Below are 23,484 nucleotides of genomic sequence, written 5' to 3'. Positions count from 1 at the left end.
GAAGGAGTTCAGAGCAACTAAGAGTGACATTTTGGAAGAGCTGCAGCTGAGAGACACATTTTGAAGGTGGCTGCTTGAAGCTGACACTGACATTTTGGAGAACACCGTTTTGAAACCAGAACTCTGGAGCAGATGCCAGCTATGTGCCTTCCCAGCTAACAGAGGTTTTCAGATGTCATTGGCTATCTTTCAGTGAAGGTAGCCTGTTGATGCCTTTCCTTGGACACTTTATGGCCTTAAGACTGTAACTTTGTAACCAAATAAACCCCCTTTATAAAAGCTAACCATTTCTGGTATCTTGCTAACCATTTCTGGTATCTTGCATAACTATATTATTATATATTATTTTATTTTATGCTGCATATATTACATAATATAGAATATAATGATAATATTAAATATATTAAATGTTGAAAAAGAAAAGTGTATGCTAGATGATAATGGATTGACAAATGTTGTCAAAAGCTACAGTAATCTGAAGGTTTGAATGTGTGATTGTGAAGTTCACTTCCAAGATGGCTCACTCACACGGCTGGCAAGATGATGGTAGCTGATTGCAGGAAGCCTAACTTCCTTGCTACATTGACCTCACCATAGAGCTGCTTGAGTGTCATGATGAAGCAGCTGGATTACCTCAGAGCAAGTGAGCCAAGAGAATGCAAGGCCAAAGCTACAATATCCTTTATTATCTCAGCCTTAGAAGTCATACTCCATGTTTTCCACAATAATATATATACCATTGGTCATCCTTGTTAACTTTATTCAATATGAGAAGAAACTATACAAGGCATGAAGATCAGGAACCAGAAAACACTGAGAGCTATCTGGGAAGGTCATTATCACAGTGGGTTAAATATAAAAGAGTATCATTTTCACCTCATAATTTAAAAAGCCATTTGTTTAAAACAAATATTATATAATTGCATTTTGAGTTTATAATATAACTAGAAGTAGTCTATATAAAAACAGTAGAACACAAAAAGCATCAAAATTTCAAAATTACTTTTTATGAAATTGTACAATATTACTGCTGTCAAGGACACGTATGATAATATCTGAAACATCAGTTAAAAATAATGCAATGCATATATTGAGCCTTCGATCATGGGACTTGCCCTTATGAAGCTCATTACCACAAAGGAGAGTCTAAACTTGCATGTAATTGTGCCTAAGAGTCTCCCCCTTAGTACCTCTTTGTTGCTCAGATGTGGCCCTCTCTCTCTAACTGAGCCATCTTGACAGGTGAACTTGCTGCCCTCCCCCCTACATGGGACCTGACTCCCAGGGTTGTAAATCTCCCTGGCAATGCAGAATATGACTCCCAGGGATGAATGTGGACCTGGCATCATGGGACTGAGAGTATCTTCTTGCCCAAAAGGGGGATGCAAAATGAGATGAAATAGTTTCAGTGGCCGAGAGATTTCAAATGGAGTCGAGAGGTCACTCTGGTGGACATTCTTATGCACTATATAGATAACACCTCTCAGGCTTTAATGTATTGGAATAGCTAGAAGTAAATACCTGAAACTACCAAACTCCAACCCAGCAGTCTGGACTCCTGAAGACAATTATATAATAATGTAGATTACAAGGGGTGACAGTGTGATTGTGAAGACCTTGTGGCTCACACCCCCTTTATCTAGTGTATGGATGAGTAGAAAAATGGGGATAAAAACTAAAGGACAAATGGGGTGGGATGGGGGGATGATTTGGGTGTTCTTTTTTTACTTTTATTTTTTATTCTTGTTCTGGTTCTTTTTGATGTAAGGAAAATGTTCAGAGATTGATTGTGGTGATGAACGCATAACTATGTTATCATACTGTGGACAGTGGATTATATACCATGCATGATTGTGTGGTATATGAATGTATTTCAATAAAACTGAATTTAATTAAAAAAAAAAGAAAAAGAAATAATGCAATGCATATAGCTATAAGGCAATAGAAAAAGTGAAATGGAATATTTAAAAAATAGCCCCTTCAAGAGCATCAACCAGATATGTCCCCCTTTCCCATAATGTTGACACACCTTTTCGACATGAACAAGTTAGGGTTGTCACTGCCTAGACATCCCTGAAGATTTGGAAAGTGATTAAACTAGAGGAAGGGGTAGCAACAGACAAGATGGAGTTTAACAGTGGATTATGAATACTGAATCTCTATATAATTTTCTTTTTCTTAATTTCTAGGGTATTAGAATAGCTAGAAGGAAAGACATGAAATGGTGGAATTGTAACACATAGCATCATTTGAAATTTGTTCTATAGCTACCTGTTAAACTGCAATTTGAAAGCTTTACCTTTTAGTATATATGCTATTTCACAATAAGGAAATAACTGAAACTATGGTACTGTAACTAATAAGAACTTTGGAAATTTCCTATATAACTATATGTAATTTTTTTTTTAATTTTTTAAAAGTGACTAAATAAAAAAAGCTGGGAAAGGGGTAACAAAAGAACAAAAAACAGGAATAGAAAACACAAAACCAGCAGACATAAATCCAAACATATGTGTAATTACATCAAGTATAAATGGAATAAACAGGCAAGTTAGAAGACAGAGATTTCAAAAGAATTTTTTAAAACAAGATTAATCTCTATGTTCTATATATAAGAAGCACTTACAATATAAAGAGGCAGTTAGTTCTAAAGTAAAAGGATAGGAAATGATGATCTGTGAAAACAGTAAACATAAGAAAGCTGGAATGGCTATGTATCCATATGAGAAGGATTATTCCCAGAGATGAAGAGGGATATATTATAGTGGGTCTATTCATCAGGAAAATATAACAAAATATGTATCTAGTGACAGAGCTCAAAATACATGAAACTGATCTATAGTAATAGAACAAATAGATAAAAAAATAAGAAAGGCTAAAAAGAATTTTCAAAACACCATCAAAAGACTTGACATAATTTAGATTTATAGAACAATTCACCTGTGTGCTACAGAAAATACTTCAAATCAAGTGCCTGTGAAATGTAAACTAAGCTAAAACATAAGCTTGGCATTGAAACAAGCCCAAGTAAATGTTAAAGGGTTTAAATATTATAAACTACATTCTTTAAAGATGACTGAATTAAATGAGACTTCATTAAAATTATAAAGAAACCCAACATAATTTAGAAATTAAAACCCACTATTGGGGATTTATATTTCTGAGCATGCATAAACAAGTTATTCCTGGATTAATCCAATAATCAACTTGGAAAAAATCAAATTGGAAAAAAATATATAGGAGCAGCTGTTTGCATATAGCAGACAACAGGAAGCTATCTGACTGCTGACCCCTGAAAAAAGGAAGCCCATGAGGTAAGAGCTACCATTGCTTAAGATTTCTGCCTGGAGATAATTCCAAGATTTTGTTTCAGGTAGAAAGAACCCAAACAATCTGTTAATTTCACCAAGTTAAAAAGACAGTAATGAAAGATTGGGGGAGACAAACAGGCAGAATTTGTAGAACATGGTAACTGAGAGGAGGGATCTACCAAAAGAAAGAGCTCCAGGAATCTTCATAGAAATACAATGATCATATGTGGTCTTTTTTTAAATTTCAATTTCTAGCTCTTCATTCCTAGTATATCGAAATACAATTGGCACTTGATTTTTCTATAGTAACTTTGTATCCTGTGACCATGTCAAATCGATGTATTAGTCTTAATAACTCTTGTAGTAGATCCCTTAGGATTTCCTACACAGAAAAGCACACATACACACATACACATCACATAGAAAGGATTCATATATTCCATCTATCTATAGATATATAGACTATGTGTGTGAGTATCTATGAATATACATATGTAGAGAGAATGCTAGAGAACCTCAAATCAATACAATGTTTTTAAAAGCAAAACCAAACCAAACCCAGTAAATAGCAAATAATTCACACAACGAAGAAAGTTGAAGACTTCAGTATTCATATGTATACACAAGATGAATAGTATCTTGGTTTTCTAAAGCTGCCAGAATGCAGTATACCATAAATGGATTGGCATTTATAAAGGGGATTTATTAGGTTACAAATTTACAGTTCTAAGGCCATAAAAGTGTCCAAACTAAGGCATCACAAAAGGATACCTTCACTGAAGAAAGTCTAATGGCATCTGGAACATCTCTAGTTACCTGGGAAGGCACATGGCTGCATCTGCTGGCCCTTTCCTCCTGAGTTCACTGCTTTCAGCTTCTTATTCCAGTGATCTCTTTCAGCATATGTTGGTTCTCACTTAGCTTCTCCAGGGCAAACTCTGGGCTTCATCTCTTAGCTTAGCACTTCCAAATGTCTTTCTGTCTGCATCTCCAAGCTTCTGGGTCTGTGTCAGCTCTGAGCTCTCTCTCCTCCCTTAACTTTCTTGAAGACTCCAGTAAACTAATTAAGAACCACCTTAAATGGTAGGGTCACATCTCCATGGAAATAATCTAATCAAAATTTCCCACCCACAGTAGGTCTGTCCCCACAATATTGGATTAAAAGAACATGGCCTTTATGGGATACATAAGAGATACAAACCAGCACAAATAGGTATAGAAACAATTTGAAATATGTGTTTATACAGGGTTAGGAGACATAAATATATTACATAATTCCTTTGGCTGAGAGGTCTCAGTATTAATGAGAACATCCATTATCCAAATTTTGGTTTGTAAATGCCTTCACCAATAAAAGGATCCAGGGCTTGTTCCAGTTTGTTAAAGCTGCCAGAATGCAATATACCAGAAGGGATTGGCTTTTCCAATGGGGTTTATTATTTCACAAGGCCATGAAAATGTCCAAATAAAGGCATCAAGAGGTAGATACCTTCTCTGAGGAAAGTCATCGGTTATCTCTTAGCTTCTCTCCTTGTTCTGGTTTTGATGGGTGTCTCCAAAATGTCTCTTGGCTTCTGTCTCTCTTAACTTCTCTGGGGCAAACTCTGAATTGAATATCTTACCTTCTCTGAGCTCTCTCTCTCTCCATGAGCGCTCTTAAATGACTCCAGTAAGGAATTAAGAACCACCTTGAATGGGCAGGGTCACATCTCATTGAAACAACTTAATTCAAAGGTCCCCCCACAATAGGTCTGCCTCCACAAGACTGGATTAAAAGAACTTGGCTTTTCTGGGGTATCTAACAGATTCAAACCTGCACAGGGTTTATTAGAGAAATAGCTAATTCCAAGACTGGGTCAGTGAAAATATACCATGAGCTTGGAACATCTTGTAATACCAACACTAAGAAAGTGCTTAAATCTCAAAAGTATGAGGGCATATTAAAGTGATGCAGGAACTAAAGTGAAAGAGCTTCCAATCATCAGAAAAATTTGAGCCAACAAAATAATTAACATATTATTTGATTATAATACAAAGTGCAAAAAAGTGAGTCAATTTTGTATTATTGAATAAATACATAAATGGGAACAAAGGGACAGATATTTTTACAGAGGAATTCCAAATAAAAGTATAGACACTTTCCTACAATGGGAGGTAGAACATAATGCTCCCCACAAAGAGTGCCCTGGACATAATGACTTATTTCCAAAGAAGAGAGAAGACAAAGAGAAAAACAGTAACTTAATAGTGTAGAAACCTGAAAAGCACCATCAGTGGTGTTATGTAGATATCATTTACCTCCTGATATGATATGACAAGAACATAGAACTTCTGTTTAATTCTTTTCAAAAACCCATAATCTCATTCTAATCAGGAGAAATACAACAGAGAGACACAGATTGGGGATATTCTACAGGACACTGAGGCAACATTTCTCAAAACCGTAAAGGTCTTTAGAAGGCTGAGCCCTTGATCTTGAGACTTGCCCTTACGAAGCTTGTTGCCACAAAGGAGAGGCTAAGCCTACGTATAATTGTGCCTGAGAGTCACCCCCAGAGAACCTCTTTTGTTGCTCAGATGTGGCCTCTCTCTCTAAGCCAACACGGCAGTAAACACACCGTCCTCCCCCCTACATGGGAAATGACACCCAGGGATGTAAATCTCCCTGGCAATGTGGGACATGACTCTTGGGGATGAACCTGGACCCAGCATTGAGGGATCGAGAAAGACTTCTTGACCAAAAGGGGGAAGAGAAATGAAACAAAATAAAGTTTCAGTGGCTGAGAGATTTCAAATTGAGTCAAAAGGACATTCTGGAGGTTATTATGTGTTATACATATATCCCTTTTAGTTTTTAGTATGTTAGAATAGCTAGAAGGAAATACTTGAAACTGTTGAATTGCAACCCAGTAGCCTTGATTTTTGAAGATGATTGCATAACTATGTAGCTTACGCTGCGTGACCATGTGATTGTGAAAACCTTGTGGCTCACACTCCCTTTATCCAGTGTATGGAAAAATGAGTAGAAAAATGGGGACAAAAAGTAAATGAATAATAGGAAGAGATGGGGCAGATGAGATGTTTTGGGTCTTCTTTTTTACTTTAATTTTTATTCTTATTCTTTTTTTACTGTAATGAAAACATTCAAAAATTAATTGTGGTGATGAATGCACAACTATACGATGCTACTGTGAACAATGATTGTACACTTTGGGTGATTGCATGGTATGTGAATACATATCAATAAAATTGAATTTAAAAAACAAAACCTAACAACAACAACAAAAAACATCAAGGACATGAAACATAAATCAGTCTGAGAAACAGGTACAGACCAGAGGACACTGGGAAGCCATGACAATAAATTCAAAACCCCAGATTGCATCTTGGAAGAGAAAGAGAACATCAATTAAAAATAAATAAATAAAATATTTATTTTACTTAAATAAAATCTAAACAAACCCTAAAGTTTAGGTAATAGTAATGCACCAGTGTTTCTTAGTTTTGACAAATGTGTGATCATGAATTTTGATGTTAACAGTGGGGAAAACTGGGTGAGGTGTATATAAGAAAGTCATTAAATATCCTTGAAATTTTTCTGAAAGTCTAAAATTATTCAAAAATTGTTTATTAAATATGTAGATAATGTCTGTGATGAAATGTGAACAACAAACAGGGAAATATTTTTCAAAATGTGCATATAAAAATGAGTAGTAGTGAATTTATATATACACATATATGCATACATAACTAGAGAGAAATGTGATATGGAATATATGCATCTATATATATATACATACACACACATATACATACAGAGAAGGGGGAGGGGAGAGAGAGAGAGGGAGAGAGTCCAAGAGAACTAAAGTCAATAAGATTTTTTAAAGAAAAAAAAAAAAGAGAGAAATAGCAAGTGGGAATTTATAAAGAAAGTCAAATTACCATTAATTATAGCATATAAAAAAGAACACAACCTCACTTGTAATTAGCAGAGTGCTAATTAACACAACAATGGAATCTTAACCAAGACTGGCTATATTCTGGGTCATAAAACAAGTCACATATAAAAGAAGTAAACACTAGTTAGAAGTATTAAAGCTAGCTACACAAAGGCAGAAATTCTGAGGTGCTGTCAATTATGAAAAGGTTACATTGCTGAAGGGATGGTTTGGATATTATTAATACTGAGTGTGCTGATTTGCAACTGTTATGTACCTCAGAAAGGTGATGTTCTTTTAATCCAATCTTGTGGGGGCAGACCTATAGTGGGTGAGATCTTTTGATTAGGTTGTTTCCATGGAGATGTGACCCATCCAACTGTGGGCAGGACCTTTTGATCAGATTATTTCCTTGGAGGGATGTCAACACCCATTCAAGGTGGGACTTAATTAGTTTACTGGAGTCCTTAAAAGAGCCAACACAGACCTAGATGTTGCAATAGAAAATGCACTGGGGGGAACAAACAAGGACACACAGAAGCCCAGAGCTATTTTGAAGAGAAGGACCAGCAGACTTCACCATGTGTCTCCCCATGTGACAGAAGCACCCCAGATGTCATCAGCCTTCCTTCAGTGAAGGTATCCTCTTATTGCTGTCTTAGTTTGGATACTTTTATGACCTTAGAACTGCACATTTTTAACCTAATAAACTCCCTTTATAAAATCCAATCCATTTCTGGTAATTTGCATTTCAGCAGCTTCAGCAAACCAGAACAATGAGTCTCTGTTTACAATTGTCATGCTTGCTGAAGACATGTGTTACTCCTGCTTAGTTGATCATATTTACTAAAAATAAAATAAAAGTATGGGCATCCAGTTTTCTTCACTATGACTGCCTATAACCATCACCACAAGAGCACAAACCCAGAGGGAGAACGTTAGGTGAGAAAGCCAAATATCACTTTGAACTAAAAATATGTGAAAGAAAGAAAGAGAGAATGAAAGAGAGAGGAAGAAAGAAAGCATTTTCAAATTTTAACACTCAAAATAATGTACAGGAATTACTGTTACCTTGTGTGATAGTCACCAGCGGATATTATTGATCCTTTCAAATTTATATATTATTTTAAATAATTTGTTAGCCTTAAAATAATTTAATGTTTTATGTAATTATAACACTAGCTGACCATAAAACATTTAAAAATTGCACAAAAAGGTTTATACAAGGTATTTGTAAGTTACTTACAAGGAAACAGAAACAAAAAAGCAAAATAAATAGCTAAACTGCTTAGAGATTCTACTGGTATGAATCTATTATGTACTCCATAAAAAGCCATGTTCTTTAATGCACTCTTGTAGGGGCAGACCTTTTGATTAGATTATTTCCATGGAGGTGTGATCCCGCCCATTCAAGGTCAGTCTTAATTTGTTTACTGGAGTCTTTAAGAGAGATGCTTAGAGAGAAAACACCCAGAGACCTTTTGGACACAGCTGTTGAAACGAGATGTTTAGAGATGCTAAGCTGAGAGATGAAGCCCAGAGGCTGCCCCAGAGAAGCTTCATGAGAATGCACAGATGCTTAAAAAGAAGGCCACTGGAATCAGAAGCTGAAAGCAACACAATCTGGGAGCAAAGGACCAGGAGATGCCAGTCATGTGCCTTCCCAGCTAACGGAAGTATTCCGGATGTCATCGGCCTCTCTTCAGTGAAGGTATTCTCTTGTTGATGCCTTAGTTTGGACACTTTTATGGACTTAGAACTGTAAATTTGCAACCTAATAAACTTCCTTTATAAAAGCCAACCGTTTCTGGTATTTTGCATTTCAGAGCTTTAGCAAACCAGCACAGAGATACAGTAAAATGTTCACAGTGATTATTTACCCTCGATGAGATAATATAAAGAAAATAGAAACATACACATATACCAGAGAATTATTTATTCTACTTATTTTACTTGGTATTCAGCATTTACTAAGATTATATATTCTCCCATACTATGATTTTTAATGATAGTATGCTTTTCCACTTTATATGATGCTGTAATTTAGCAATTCTTCTATAAGATTGATCCTAATTTTTGCTATTATGAATATAGCAGCAATTAATATATTTATTTTACTCAATAATAGTTAAAAAGAATTATAACATTTGAGTAATATTATATATACTATGTTGGGGACGATTAAGGTAGCATGTATAAAATCCACCCTCAGCGATGCCGGAGATATGCAACATGACCGCTAGGGCTGATGCAATAGCGGCTTAAGTTGCCCTCAGCCTTCTACAGAAGTGATAGCCGTTCGCGCCTAAGATTTGCGCCTAGAGTGCTAGCTTTACTACCTGCCTTCTACCCCAGCAACAGTAGCCACCAATCCTGTGCTAGCCTTACATCTGCCATCCACCCTAGCAACAGCAGCAGCCAATCCTAGACCGCCACCCGCCTTTGCAGCCACCAATCCTAGGCCGCCACCCGTTCGTACTAGCCACTCCCTCTACCTTAGAGTATATATACCCTGCCTCTTCAATAAAGTTTCGCAGCTTGATCAGAAACCTGTCTTGCTGTCGTTCCTCGCGTCTCTTGTCCCATACCATTCCTCCCTCACAGGATTTGGAGCTTCCGTTGAACGTCCCGCCGGCCGGGACAAACTGGCGCCCAACGCGGGGCTCGAAGTTCTGTGAGAGACGGAACGCCGCACTCAAGGAGAGAGGCCTCTCACACTCACCGCACCCGGGATCGCCGCGGGGAAGCGCGCTCGCGAGACAGATCCGTTCAGCAGTCGATCAGTGCCGGCGAAAGGAAAGAAGAAGAAGGAAAGAAAGCAACGAAAGGTAAGCCCCCACCCTCATCATGGGACAAGGAATTTCCCAACACGAATTATATGTTAGTCAAGTTAAGCAATCACTCAAGGCACGAGGAACACGAGTAAAGAAAAAAGATCTCACGTGCTTTTTTAATTTCCTGTTACAAACTGCCCTTGGTTCCCTCGAGAAGATACTATAGATCACCAGTGCTGGCTAAGAGTTGGAGATTGTTTAAAAGATTATTTTCAAACCTTTGGTCCTGAAAAGGTCCCGGTTACTGCCTTTTCTTATTGGAATCTAATTAATGAAATTCTAAAAGTCCACTCTTCAGCTCCAGACGTTCAAAACCTCTGTAAATTAGGAGAGGAAGCTTTGAAAGAGCACTCTCGCCCCGCTTCAGCGTGCGGCTCAGTAGTCATTAACATGCCTGAATATCCTTTAAACGAAAATTCTAACAGGGATAGGCCAAATACCCCAACCAGTCAAGTCAGTTTGTCGCCCGATCAGCACGAAATTGAACCAAAGGCTAAAATTTCTCCCTCTTTGGAGGAACCGGAAGTTAAAATCTCTCCCTCTTTAGAAAATAACTCCCTTCCTCCGTTTCGGCCACCCCCTTACGCACCCGATTTTCTCAAACCATATTCTCATTTTTATCCAGTCACGCCCTTATCTCAGTTTCGCGCTTTAGAAGAAGCCACAGAAAATCTCCGGCTACACGCCGATAATTTTAGAGAAACTTTTAAACAGGAGCAGCAGCATACCGCCGATCTGCTCGCCAACCTCCGGTTGGCAACTCAAAGCATTGCAGCCCTTTCGCTTCCAGAAAATGCCCGCTCATCGCGCCTCCATTGTACTCGCCGCGCCTATGCTTTTCCGGTTACGCGTAGTCAGACTCGAGATTCTCAAAATGGCGTCGCCGGCTCCCAAAATGGCGCCGCCGGTTCTCAACATGGTGTCGCCGGCTCCAAAAATGGCGATTCTGGTAGCGATAGCGAGGAGAGTAATAAATTAGATTCTAGCGAAGGAGAGCAGAAAGAAGCTAGTTCCACCTCAACTGCTAAATATAAAAAACTTAGTCTAACATATCTAGAGAAATTAAAAAAGGCAGTGAGTGATTATGGCGCTACCGCTCCCTTCACGCTCGCCCTGCTGGAAAGCCTTAGTGAAATGGAACTTATTCCTAACGATTGGTTCCAGCTAGCCAGAGCTGCCTTGTCTGGTGGTGATTTCCTGTTATGGAAATCTGATTATGAGGAGCATTGTAAAAAGTATGCCACCCGCAATGCCCGTAAGGCCACTTCTAAAACTTGGACCTTAAATAAATTTTTAGGTCAAAGTCCCTACCATCAAAATGATAAGCAGGCTCAATTCCCCCCAGGTCTCAGCGCAAATACAAACGGCTGCGCTTAGAGCATGGAAAAAACTTCCGCAAAAGGGCGCTGCCACTGCCTCTCTTGCTAAATTAAGACAGGGGCCTGATGAGCCATATACCGATTTCCTTAGCCGCCTGCAAAACATGGCTGAGCGCTTATTTGGGGCTAGCGAAAACAAAAGTGATTTTATCAAACACCTGGCCTATGAGAATGCTAACGCTGCCTGCCAAGCAGCAATCCGTCCCTTTCGTAATACTAATCTTAATAATTATATAAAGCTCTGTTCTGGCATCGGGCCCACTCAAACCCTTGGAATAGCTATTGGCGCCGCTCTTCAAAATTTTGCAGCGCAGCACAAAAATTTTGCGGCACAAGCAAGGCCTCCAACATGCTATAATTGTAAGCAACCTGGCCATTTCTCAAGCTAGCTTGCAAACAGAAGCTTCGAAGCATGTTATTTCTCATTTACTACATTGCTTCGCTATTTTAGGCCAACCTAAAATCATTAAAACAGACAATGGGCCTGGATATACTGGAAAAAATTTTCAAACCTTCTGTCAACAATTACAAATTAAGCATATCATGGGAATACCGTATAACCCCCAGGGGCAAGGAATGGTAGAACGAGCACATCGCACCTTAAAAAATGCCCTGTGCCGTTTAGCCGAAAGTACTCTCAATCTCACCAAACAACGACCTCGAGATCTTTTACATCATGCTCTTTTTGTTCTTAACTTCCTAACTCTGGATGATGAAGGACAATCTGCAGCTGACAGACATTGGCATCCCAGAACACAAACGCAACAAGCCACTGTTATGTGGCGTGACCCCTTAACGTCAGAATGGAATGGGCCTGACCCCGTGATTATTTGGGGACGAGGCTCTGCTTGCATATACGATCAAAAGAGGGAAGGCCCTCGCTGGCTTCCAGAACGGCTGATAAAACATATTAATTCTTCATTGCCGAAACAAACTCCTAAAACACTTCCTTCCCCTCCTCTTAATAATAACCTTTCCAGGGCAGAAGCCTCTCCCTGAGAAAAATATCTTTCTTTTCTCTTCCAGCGCATCAATAACTCCTGCTATAACCCATCCGGAGATGACCAGCCCGCACACAACCGGAAGTGGAAAGAAGTCCTGCTTACAGGTTTATTCCATCACTAATCACATGAATTACCACTTGAATTACTATTGGCTTTTCTTAACTGGTCTTCTGGCTTTGCTGTTTGCAGCCGGATTAGCAACCGTTGCCCCAAAAGATTGGAATCCGTTAGAAAGATTCCTGCTTGCTATAGCATATTTGTGCATTGTAGGGTGTATTACTTTGCTAGCTTGTCTCCCTTAACAGGGAAGAACCTATAGCTTCTATTAGTATGGCTTTGTTATGCCTACTGCCATTTAAAGTTGCCGCCTTATATTTTCTCCTGCAAAGTGTGCACGCCACCTTCGGCAACTCCAACCCCCATCAACCTTGGAAATGGACCTTGGCACGATGGGAAGATTCCACAGTTGTACAAACCCAAGTTACAGCAGGGCAATCTTCCTTTCTTGTCAACGCAACTGATCTATTTCCCACTCCTTCCGTACACCCCACTGGTTGGAATCAAGCCCAATATTACATGTGCCCATCCTCAAACCCCGGAAAACCGTACTGTAATGCTCCCAACCAATACTACTGTGCATATTGGGGATGTGAAACATTAGCCACTCATTGGAAGCCTTACGCCACTGATCATTACCTAACTCTAAAATGGGCCCCCTTGAACTGCAAACCACCTGAAGAACCCATTACCTGGGGTATCTATGGAAGTCATCACCACATTGCACCTACAGGTAGCTGCTCACATTTAAATCTCACCGTGCAGCTCCCTGCTGATCCCTCTTGGCTCCTCGGTCAAACTTGGGGTTTTAAGATTTACATGAAAGGAACTGACCCAGGAAGCCTTATTCTAATAAAAAAGGAAGCAGTACAGCAAAAACCTTCTGCCACTGGACCAAATGTAGTGCTCGCGCCTCCAGCTACCTCTCCTGTCCCGAGCACGCCCAGTACAAATCTTTCCAAAATTCACCCCACTACTCCCCCTTTTATTAGCATCCCAATATTGTCGTCCTCAAGCCCGTTCATATCATTTGACAGCCCGCTTTGGCCACTACTTCAAGCCACCTTTCTCTCTCTAAACTCCTCCCAACCTAATTTTACTCGTAGTTGTTGGCTGTGTTTCTCTGCCAAGCCTCCTTATTATGATGCTATAGCTCTTAATGTTACATTTAATACTTCTAATGAAGACAATCCTTCCCAATGCCCTTGGAATGCAAGAAAAATCGGTCTCACCATGCAATCCGTTCTTCACTCTGGGCATTGTATTGGTAATATTTCTGCCTCCTTAAAAACAGTCTGTGCACAGTCGTCCTTTCCATCGCCTGGTAAATTCTATATCCCCCCAACAGGGGCAAAATGGCTGTGCTCTTCTACGGGGCTTACTCCTTGCGTATCAGCAAAAGCCCTAACTGAAACAGGGGAAAGGTGCCTCTTAGTGGCTGTGTTACCCCATGTCCTCTTTCATACAGAGGAAGACCTTTATCACCACTTGGTCGCGCAATCTCCAACCACGCTGAGAAAGAAAAGAGAACTTGTTACGGTTGTTACTATTGCTTCTCTTTTAGGTATTACTGGCCTAGGCACCGGAATTGCCTCTATCATTCTCCAAAACCAAGGCTTCTCCCACCTAAGAGCTGCTATAGACGAAGATTTAGCCCGCATTGAAACCTCCATTACCCATCTTGAAAAATCCCTTACGTCCCTATCGGAGGTTGTTCTCCAAAACAGGAGAGGCTTAGATCTGCTTTTCCTTAAGCAAGGAGGGCTTTGTGCTGTGCTAGGTGAGGAATGTTGCTTTTACACTGACCATTCTGGCATAGTTAAGGATTCCATGACCAAACTTAGGGAAGGAATTGAAAACCGCAAACGTGAGCGAGAAACCCAAGGAGGTATCTCCTAGGGACTTAATGGAATCCTCCCTTACCTCCTTCCTATACTAGGCCCCTTAATAACCATAATCCTTATAATATCTTTTGCTCCTTGGGCCATAAAAAGAATAATACAGCTAGTTAAGGATCAAATTGACTCTGCCCTAAGCAAGCCTATTCAAGTGCATTATCACCGGCTTCACCTCGCTGACCAGGGTTTGGATCCAGATCATCTGACTGCTACCCACCCTTACGGGTAAGAAACCCCCTCCTACGGGAGCAGCATATAACTCGAAAATGTGCTTCTAGCGTATGCTATGATTGGTACCGCTGGGTGCGAGGCAAAGCACTGCAAAGGAGGGCCAAAGCAATTAAAGGCCATTTCCGAGCTCCTTGAGAAATATGCCTCATTTGCATAGGGGTTTTGCTCTGCCAAAAAAAAAAAAAAACTCCCCTCCCCAGAAAAACAGAGCCACAAACAACTTGGGGAATGAGGCCTCTATTTCCCCCAGCAGGTTAATGCCAAAAGAGTGCTCGATCAGCATTCTTCCTCCATCCTTTTGAAAAACAAAGGGAGGAGATGTTGGGGACGATTAAGGTAGCATGTATAAAATCCACCCTCAGCGATGCCGGAGATATGCAACATGACCGCTAGCGCTGATGCAATAGCGGCTTAAGTTGCCCTCAGCCTTCTACGGAAGTGATAGCCGTTCGCGCCTAAGATTTGCGCCTAGAGTGCTAGCTTTACTACCTGCCTTCTACCCCAGCAACAGTAGCCACCAATCCTGTGCTAGCCTTACATCTGCCATCCGCCCTAGCAACAGCAGCAGCCAATCCTAGACTGCCACCCGCCTTTGCAGCCACCAATCCTAGGCCGCCACCCGTTCGCACTAGCCACTCTCTCTACCTTAGGGTATATATACCCTGCCTCTTCAATAAAGTTTTGCAGCTTGATCAGAAACCTGTCTTGCTGTCGTTCTTCGCGTCTCTTGTCCCATACCATTCCTCCCTCACAGGATTTGGAGCTTCCGTTGAACGTCCCGCCGGCCGGGACAATACTACATGCTATTATTAGGATAAATAATTTTATAATAATAAAATTTTATAATAATAAATAATATATTTGTTGCCAGCTTTGAATTCCTAGGTTCTTGGCCATAATGCAAGAAAGAATTCAAGGACACTGCACAGATCAAGCAAGCAGGTAGAAAGTTTATTGAGTACGCAGGAAAGAGGAGCATGTGGGTGCTCTCTCAAGAGAAGAAAGGAGAGGTGCATAATGCTGGGACAATCTGCTATATTGCTTAGATTTATTTATTCCTCCTTCCCACCTTAATAGATCAAAGAGGTTTACTGCCTAATGAGAATTATCTATTACCCACTCTTTCAGGTTTTATCCTTGCAAAACAGGCCTTTGAAAAACATATCTAACAAGCCAGGGCTCTTTCTCCTATCCTCCTCTCTCTCCAGGGTGGGCTTGTGGGTAGCGCATTTGGTTTGGGCAGGTCGGCTGCCACCAGGTGTTTTGCATAGCTGGGTAGCCCCAGGCAGGATGTCTGTGCAGGACAGGCTGTCTTGACCTTGGTTAACAGTCCTTGCTCAAGGACTTCTTCAAGGAATCATCTCTCCCCTCTCAAGTCCCTGCTCTTGCCTGCTTAAGTAAAATAGGGTTGAAATACATGGCCATTTAAAAAAAAAAATTCACATACATAATTGTTAATTTTTTTTTTATAGTTTGTTTCAATTTGCATTCCCATTAGGAGGATTTCTGCCGGAATACTGGATGCCAATTTTTTTAAGTCCCAAACTTTGTGACAATCTCTTTCTCAAAGTTTTCTGCTGCTTTTCCCTTTCTTCTCCTTCTCTTTATTCTTCATTTATTGTGTGTGTGTGTGGTATATATACTGTATTCCATTATATTTACAGTTTTTCTCACTTTTGCTTTTTCTCTTTTTTTAATATTTTTTATAGATTGTTCTTTGATTCTTACAAAAATTCTTTTCTGAATTTTTCCACTTACTTTATAAAAAGGAAACCTCTTTCTGTCCCAGGAACTAATACATATGTGCCCATATTTTCTTAGAGTAGAATGATTTATTTTTACATTCAACTCTTAATACATCTGGATTTTATTTTTCAGTGTAAGGTGAATAACACTGTTGTTAAAGAAATCTACTCTGTAATTAAAATGTTTCCTTTTGTTTCACATGCCAAAGGCAAATGAAACTAATACCCATGGGTCCTGTCACTTATGTTTCTCCTTTTAAAGATATGTCCCTGTTAATTAAATGAATAAATGATAAAATATGGCTCCCCAGCTGTCTCTTTCTTAAAGAGTTTGGGTTGGGGAGTTAATTTAAAATAACCGGGTAAAATATTTTCATTTTCATTTATTGGTTGGATGGAGATGTCTTGGTAGTTTGTTCTGCTTGGGGCATTTTTTTTTTTTTTTTTTTTTTTTTGTTATTTTGTAGTTGAGCAAATTCTGAAGAGCATCCTTTGCCTTACAATGAACACATTAAATCCTCAATAGCTAACTGCAGGCTTTTTATCTCTGTGGCCCTCAGAAGGTGACATTCCTCTCCCCTAAATATCAAAGTGTTCCCGGCAGGCATGGCAGAAATTGACTTTGGCCACGTGTTGGGTCTGGCTACAGAGCATGGGCAAGGATCACCCTTACTCATCTGCCTGACACATTGAGCACATCATCAAAATTCTGAGTTTGTTGTTCTAAATAAACAATCTAATCCACTTAATCCTCCTATGTCCCTCCTCTACTGTGCCTTTTTGGGGGAATACCAAAGACAAAATCAAAAAGTACTTGAGAGAAATCTTTGAAACCTGCCACCTAAACTCAAAAGCCAAAGAAATATTGTAGTCTCTTTTTGAATATTTATGTCAATTTATACTTGACATTTATTATAAATAGCTCTGTGTGCCAAGAAATGGGTCCTGAGAGAATAGCAAGAGCAAAGTATAAATGCTTTGCAGGACAGGAAAGTCTTCCTGCAATGCACGGTGCTGTCAATATCAATCGAGAGATCTGCATTTCAAAGCATTCTTGCTTCAGTCAGTTTTAGGCATGTAGCTATGATAAAGGAATTCTCTTTTTAGTTATCTTAATCATTTTGTTCATTTATGAAGGGGGAGCAGGAGTGGGAAAGAGAGAGAGAGGGAGAGAGAGGAGAGAGGGAGAGAGAGAGAGAGGGAGGGGAGAGAAAGAGAGAGAAGAGAGAAGAAAGAGGGAGGGAGAGAAAGAAAAGAGAGAAGACGGAAGAGAGAGAGAGGAAGAGAGAGAGGGGAGAGAGAGAGGTGGGGTTGGGGTGGGGAGAGAAATTTTGCCTCATCTCACATTTCTAAACCAGAAATCCCAAACAGGAACTTAAGACTCTTTGTTCACAGAACACAATTCTAGTACCAAATCTGAATTTCTCAGGAAAAAATGTTTTCAAATGATTAGATGAGTTTCAATAATAGATTTTTTAGTAAGATGACTAATAAAGTGTCAGTAAGAAACTATCTGCTATCTTTGAAGAGCCTTAGCAGGTCGCTGTAACCTGGATATAAATGCATTTCAACATTGTTTTTTCCTTTACTTCCTCAAACTGGGCATACTATCTGCCTTCTTGGTGGCCTACATGATTTAAACTCTTCCTCACTCAGACTATTAGACTATTATTATTTAACACCCCATTCCCCATGTCATTTCACTACTCAAAAACCTACAACAGACACCAATTTCCTAGGGCATCAATTCGAAAATCCACTGTCGTGTCACTAATCATCACAACCCACTTTATCTGACCATTCTAATTTTCCATACACTCAAAACTAAATCCTTTCATTTAGTCTCCTTTAGTTTCTAACTACCTGCTGTACTCTTATTTGTTTTGATCCTTGGCCATTTGATTCATCAGCTTTAGTCAGTGTACTATCTTAATTTACCTTTATCTATTTACTATCCAAACAATAATAACTTTATGATTTATAGTTACACGATTTATTATTTTAATATGAATTAGGCTTGTTTCCCCAAATAAATTGCAAGTGCCTTGAAAATATGAATCACATATTATCATTTCCCATTTCCAAAACACCTTGCATAAGACGACTTGAATTTAGCATGAAATGATTAAATAATATCATGGAAAGTGAAGGACGGCGTATGTTGTGATGATGCTGATGAGGATTATAAAAACTGACAAAGACATTTTACTTTTTTCATAAGGTAAAAATCAAAAATAAACAATCTTTGTAGAAATTGCTTTTCAAAACCTAATTTTTATATTTTAAATGTTTAATTTACTACATGCTCATCAAAGGAAATTTGTACAACATTAGTATAAGGGGTAAAGAGATTATTAACAAAGATCATTTGGGTGACAGGAACTAGATGAGGTTTTATTTTTTTCAACTCATTGTATTGTTGTTGGTTTTCACCAATAAAAATTCATGGATATTGTTGTGGTGGTTTGAAGCCATATGTAACCCAGAAAAATATTTTCTTAAATTTAATTCATTCCTGTGGGTGTGAACTCATTTTAAGTAGGAACTTTTGATGAGGTTACTTCAGTTAAGTAGGTGTGGCCCACCTCATTCAGGATGGGTCTTAATCATATTATGGAAACACTTTATAAGTGGAGTGAAAGTCAGAGAGAGAGAGGGAGCCACAGGAAGCAAAGGTTGGACATCAATGGAACACAGAGAAGGGAGAGACCAGGAGGTGCTGTTGCATGCTTTGCCATGTGACAAAGGAGTCAAGGATTACCAGCAGCCAGCCCCAGACCACCAGTCTCCAGGGCAAAAGCATCACCTTGATTTCTTAATTTGGAATTTCTTCTAGCCTCAAAACTGTAAGCTAATAAATTTCCAGTGTTTAATCCAACCCATTGCATGGTATTTGTTTGAGCAACCTAGGAACCAAACTGATATTTAATAAATAAATGAGATCACTTCAATGCATAAAGAACATAAAGTAAAATATGTAAGTCTTCATCAGCCTGGCTGTAGCAAATTCCAGGGGTAAAAGTTAGACTTAGAGGATGTGAGCAGGGCAGAAGATGTGTCCAGCAGATTCTACCCCTTGCACCACTCAAATCCATGTCTACTCTATTACATCTAATCTTTCAGAGCCCTCAAGGTGATGGCCATATTGTCTACAAAATAATTAATACAGGAGAATTAATGGACCAAGCAAGCTCCTAACTCAGATGTAACAGATCTTAAAGTCATGTTGATCTTTATCCTCTCATTTTTCCATCAGTCACCATTTATCCAGTGAGGTCATCCCAGAGCTTCATCATCAAGACTTATAAGTCCTTAATAGCTTTGCTCTTGTCAGGTTCTGGTTATTAAAATTGACTATATACTGCTATTTCTGGATATTGAAGCAGAAATTGAATCAGTGAATCAGTGAGTTCTAGATGGACTCTTCTTCTATCCCAATGTGTAGCAGCAATTCTAGATTCTTTTAGGAAAAAGAATCATAATCCCATTCTGGTTTCCTGTTGCTCCACTGGCATGAGGAGACCAAAATGACCAGATGATTGTCTTGAGTTCAAGTGTAGTGATATCCCTCTTGTGCCCCCTGTTGGAAATATTTCATCTATAAAAACCAGGGTCTTAAAATCCAGCTGAGTCTAAGATGATGGGGAGCAGAAGTATAGTTGATGCAAATGAAGCAGTGTAACTGATGGCAAGAATGGCCAATATTACTTCAAACTCTTCACTTTTGGATGGTTATATTCAAGTTATTGAGGACACAGCATCATATATTAGACATCGGTTCAATGCAGATGCTACATTCCAGAGCAAAACGTTAATGGTTTGCCAAAGTCAGAGTAAACTGGCTTGAGAATCTCTTCTCAACACCCAAAATCTCTACCCAACCGATAGCTTTTGGTAACATCAGATTGGTAGCTTGAAATCAGGCACAGTGGGAATAATTACATCATGGAAAATGGAAAATGCAACAAATCAAGGCTTATTTATTTATTTTGGAAAGCCAGTTTTTAAACATTACTAGTATAGAACTGTCAGTTCTCTAATCATGTAGGGAGTTATCCTGAAGCTGGCATCATATCTCATCTTTATTCCATCATTTTACTAGGCTTGAAGCTTCTGGGTGATGTGATATGGACAAATCACTGTCCCTTCCTAAAAGACGTTCAGTGTAATCCACCTGCCATTAAAAGGTTGGCAGAATCTTTTTGGGCAATGCTGTTTTATCAAATGCACAGCTTTGTTTTCTACTGAGAGTAGGCTGCGAATTCACTGTGGCTTGAATAATATACCCCAGTTTGGATATGTTCTTGGTCTTAAGCCTTTTGGTGGATACAGACACATTGTAAATGATATATTTTCAAGAAGTTACTTTGTTAAGGTGTGGCCCAACTGAATCAGGTTGGCACTATTTATGTCCTCTGGAAGAAAAGATAAAGTTTATCTCCAAATCAGGTGGTCCTTTAAATATTTCCTTATCTTCCTCTTCCACATATCTCCAGTATTCTTTGTGTCTGTTGTTTTTCAGAATTGTTACACTGTTCTTAACTATATCTATCCTCATTAATTGAATGCACAACTCAAGGAGAAAAGTGCCATATGCAAAGTAGGCTGGAAATAAGACTTCTCTCAATCTGTATTTGACACTGCATTTTAAAACATGCAAGCCAAATTAATAAAGGTATAATTGGTTACATCATCCTTTTTACAATTTTTTTCAGTCCCCAATATTGTTAGTGATAAATGTTTGGAGTGGCTGAAATGTATCTAAAAGTGCAAACAAGGCTTTCAATTTTAATTTTACATGGAATAATATGCTGATTTGTTTAGATGAATTGAAGCCTGCCAAATGAAGGAAGTAGACAGAGGCTAAATGACGTTTAGCACAGAACTTCCAACCATTCCAGTTAACTTGATACTCAATAGCAAGAACAATATCAGGGTATCTTAGATCAAAAGAAACCTTCAATGATCATTTAAGATGAGTTTCTTATTTACAGATTAATAAATTATTTTCATGAATATTGTGTTAAAGCATATCAGTTGTCCAATGGACCAAAATGATTGACACCATCTGATCACATAAAGTAAATCTATTACAATATTCAAGTTCTATTTTTCCATTAATAAAGTAAATTTTTATGTCCCTTAACTTTTTTCCCACCTAATTATTCACTTGTGCCTTCTAAGCTCTGGTCTTCCAGACTCTCAGCTTTTAAACAAGACAAAAGAGAACAATACTTATTTTCATGTTTCTAGGGGTTTAATAAATTGTTCACATCTATCAACTATGTGCCAGGCATTAGATTATGGAAGTACATTGTCACCGAGACAAAAAGTTCCCGTTTAGAGACGTCTAATGGGCAGTTGGTTATATAAAGTCTCAGAGGTCAGAACTTGAGTTAAAATAAGAGATTCTTTGCAGCTAATAAGTATTTTTCACTTTCCAACCTGTTTTCCAGATTTGTTCTGGAGAACTCTAGCCCCTTGAGACCTTATAATGCATTCCTCCTTAGTGCACTGAGAAATCTTGCAGAAAATAAAATACGTTAATTATCTTTACATAATTTTTGCCAAATTATTTACTAAGGACCCCTTCTCAAAAAGGATCTGATGACATCTAATGGAATTGGTTTTCCAGAAAATGCCATTTATATCACCTGATAAATTTACATGTCTTGACTCATACTGACTCCCTGGAATATCAGTAACACCAATGTATTTGTAAATGCCCATGTATTTCATCATTATAGAATGAACTTCAGAGCAAATATGAGCACTGTAAGAGTTTGGTATTGTTAGCATTTTGAAAAGATTATCTTAGCCATTTACTAAAATTTCCCAAAGTTTTTGAAGGGTTTTACATTTTATCAAGGGAGAAAATACTAAAGACACAAGCACACTCTTCCTTAAGATTTTCTAGCACAAACTAAAGGAATAATGCATGTTTTAGCTTGCTGTGCTTTTTTTCTCCTCCCACCTCTTAATTCTCTGGAGATTTCCCTGTGCATCACATAAATAGTCAAATGAAAATAAAATTTAAAAAATCAATGTGACATGCATATGCAAAAGGCATAAGGACAGGAGTGAGTATGTGTGGGCTCATTTGCATGATGTCTATCCTTTATGCTTTCTCTGACCTCTTCAGACAACAGGCACCAATCTATGAGTTGGGACAAATCCCTTGTGGGCATTGCCTTGTTTGTAAAACTTGAAAGCTTTAAGAAAACACTGTCAAGTGATTATGAAGAAATGCATTCAGCTGTGCTGACCCTACCAGGCTTATAAACACAATAGTTGGAGAAGAAAAGAAGTGAGGGCAGGAGCTGCGAGCAATGCCTGCTGTGAACATGTGGCCTTTTCTAACAACACAGACCATGCTGGGGCCTGTGGGCTTTCTATGGCCACTGTTCTTTCTCTGGCTTTTTAAAAAGAAAAAGTGATTTAGAGGTGAATCAAAGCTTATAAAATAGGAAAGAAGGTATAAGGAGGAGCTGGCATGAAATACTTCTGCACTATTCAAGGAAAACTAAAGAAAACAAATGAGAGACTGATGCATTTTACTTTTAGCCCAAGGGGAAAAAATAACAATGTTATTTGCCAACTGTACCTGCTGGTAATAATTAGTTCAGGCTGCTGGGAAAATGAAACACTATTTTTTTTTAAAATTTATATTCTTAATTTATCATGGAGTCGGGCACTAAGCATGTGACTCAATTCAGCATGCAGCTGCCATGTGCCTGGATTTTTGAACAGGACACTCAGAATGCTGTTTTATGGAGACTTCTGGGCTCTGGGTCCTCCCTGCCACGAGCTCTAGTTCGGTGCTATTAGCTCCAAACTGATTTGGTCACCTATAGGTGTGTGAGTCTGGGCCAAGAGAATGACAGAGCTCAGATACAGTGGTGAATTGCTTGGTTCTCCCAAATACCAAATTGAAATGAAAAACAGAAGGCATGGGATTAACAAATGTATGGAGGTAGGAATCTACCCCAAGCCAACTAGAGAAGTAATCGAAGACACTGAGCCGTCTTGATTCTCTAAAGGAACATTTCCCTGAAAACTATGGGGAGAATCTAAAGATCTTGGGGAA

The sequence above is a fragment of the Choloepus didactylus genome, chromosome 4, assembly GCF_015220235.1.
Source record: "Choloepus didactylus isolate mChoDid1 chromosome 4, mChoDid1.pri, whole genome shotgun sequence".
Classification (NCBI taxonomy): Eukaryota; Metazoa; Chordata; class Mammalia; order Pilosa; family Megalonychidae; genus Choloepus; species Choloepus didactylus.
The sequence above is the reverse complement of the archived record's forward strand: the minus strand, read 5'-3'. Positions refer to the sequence as shown.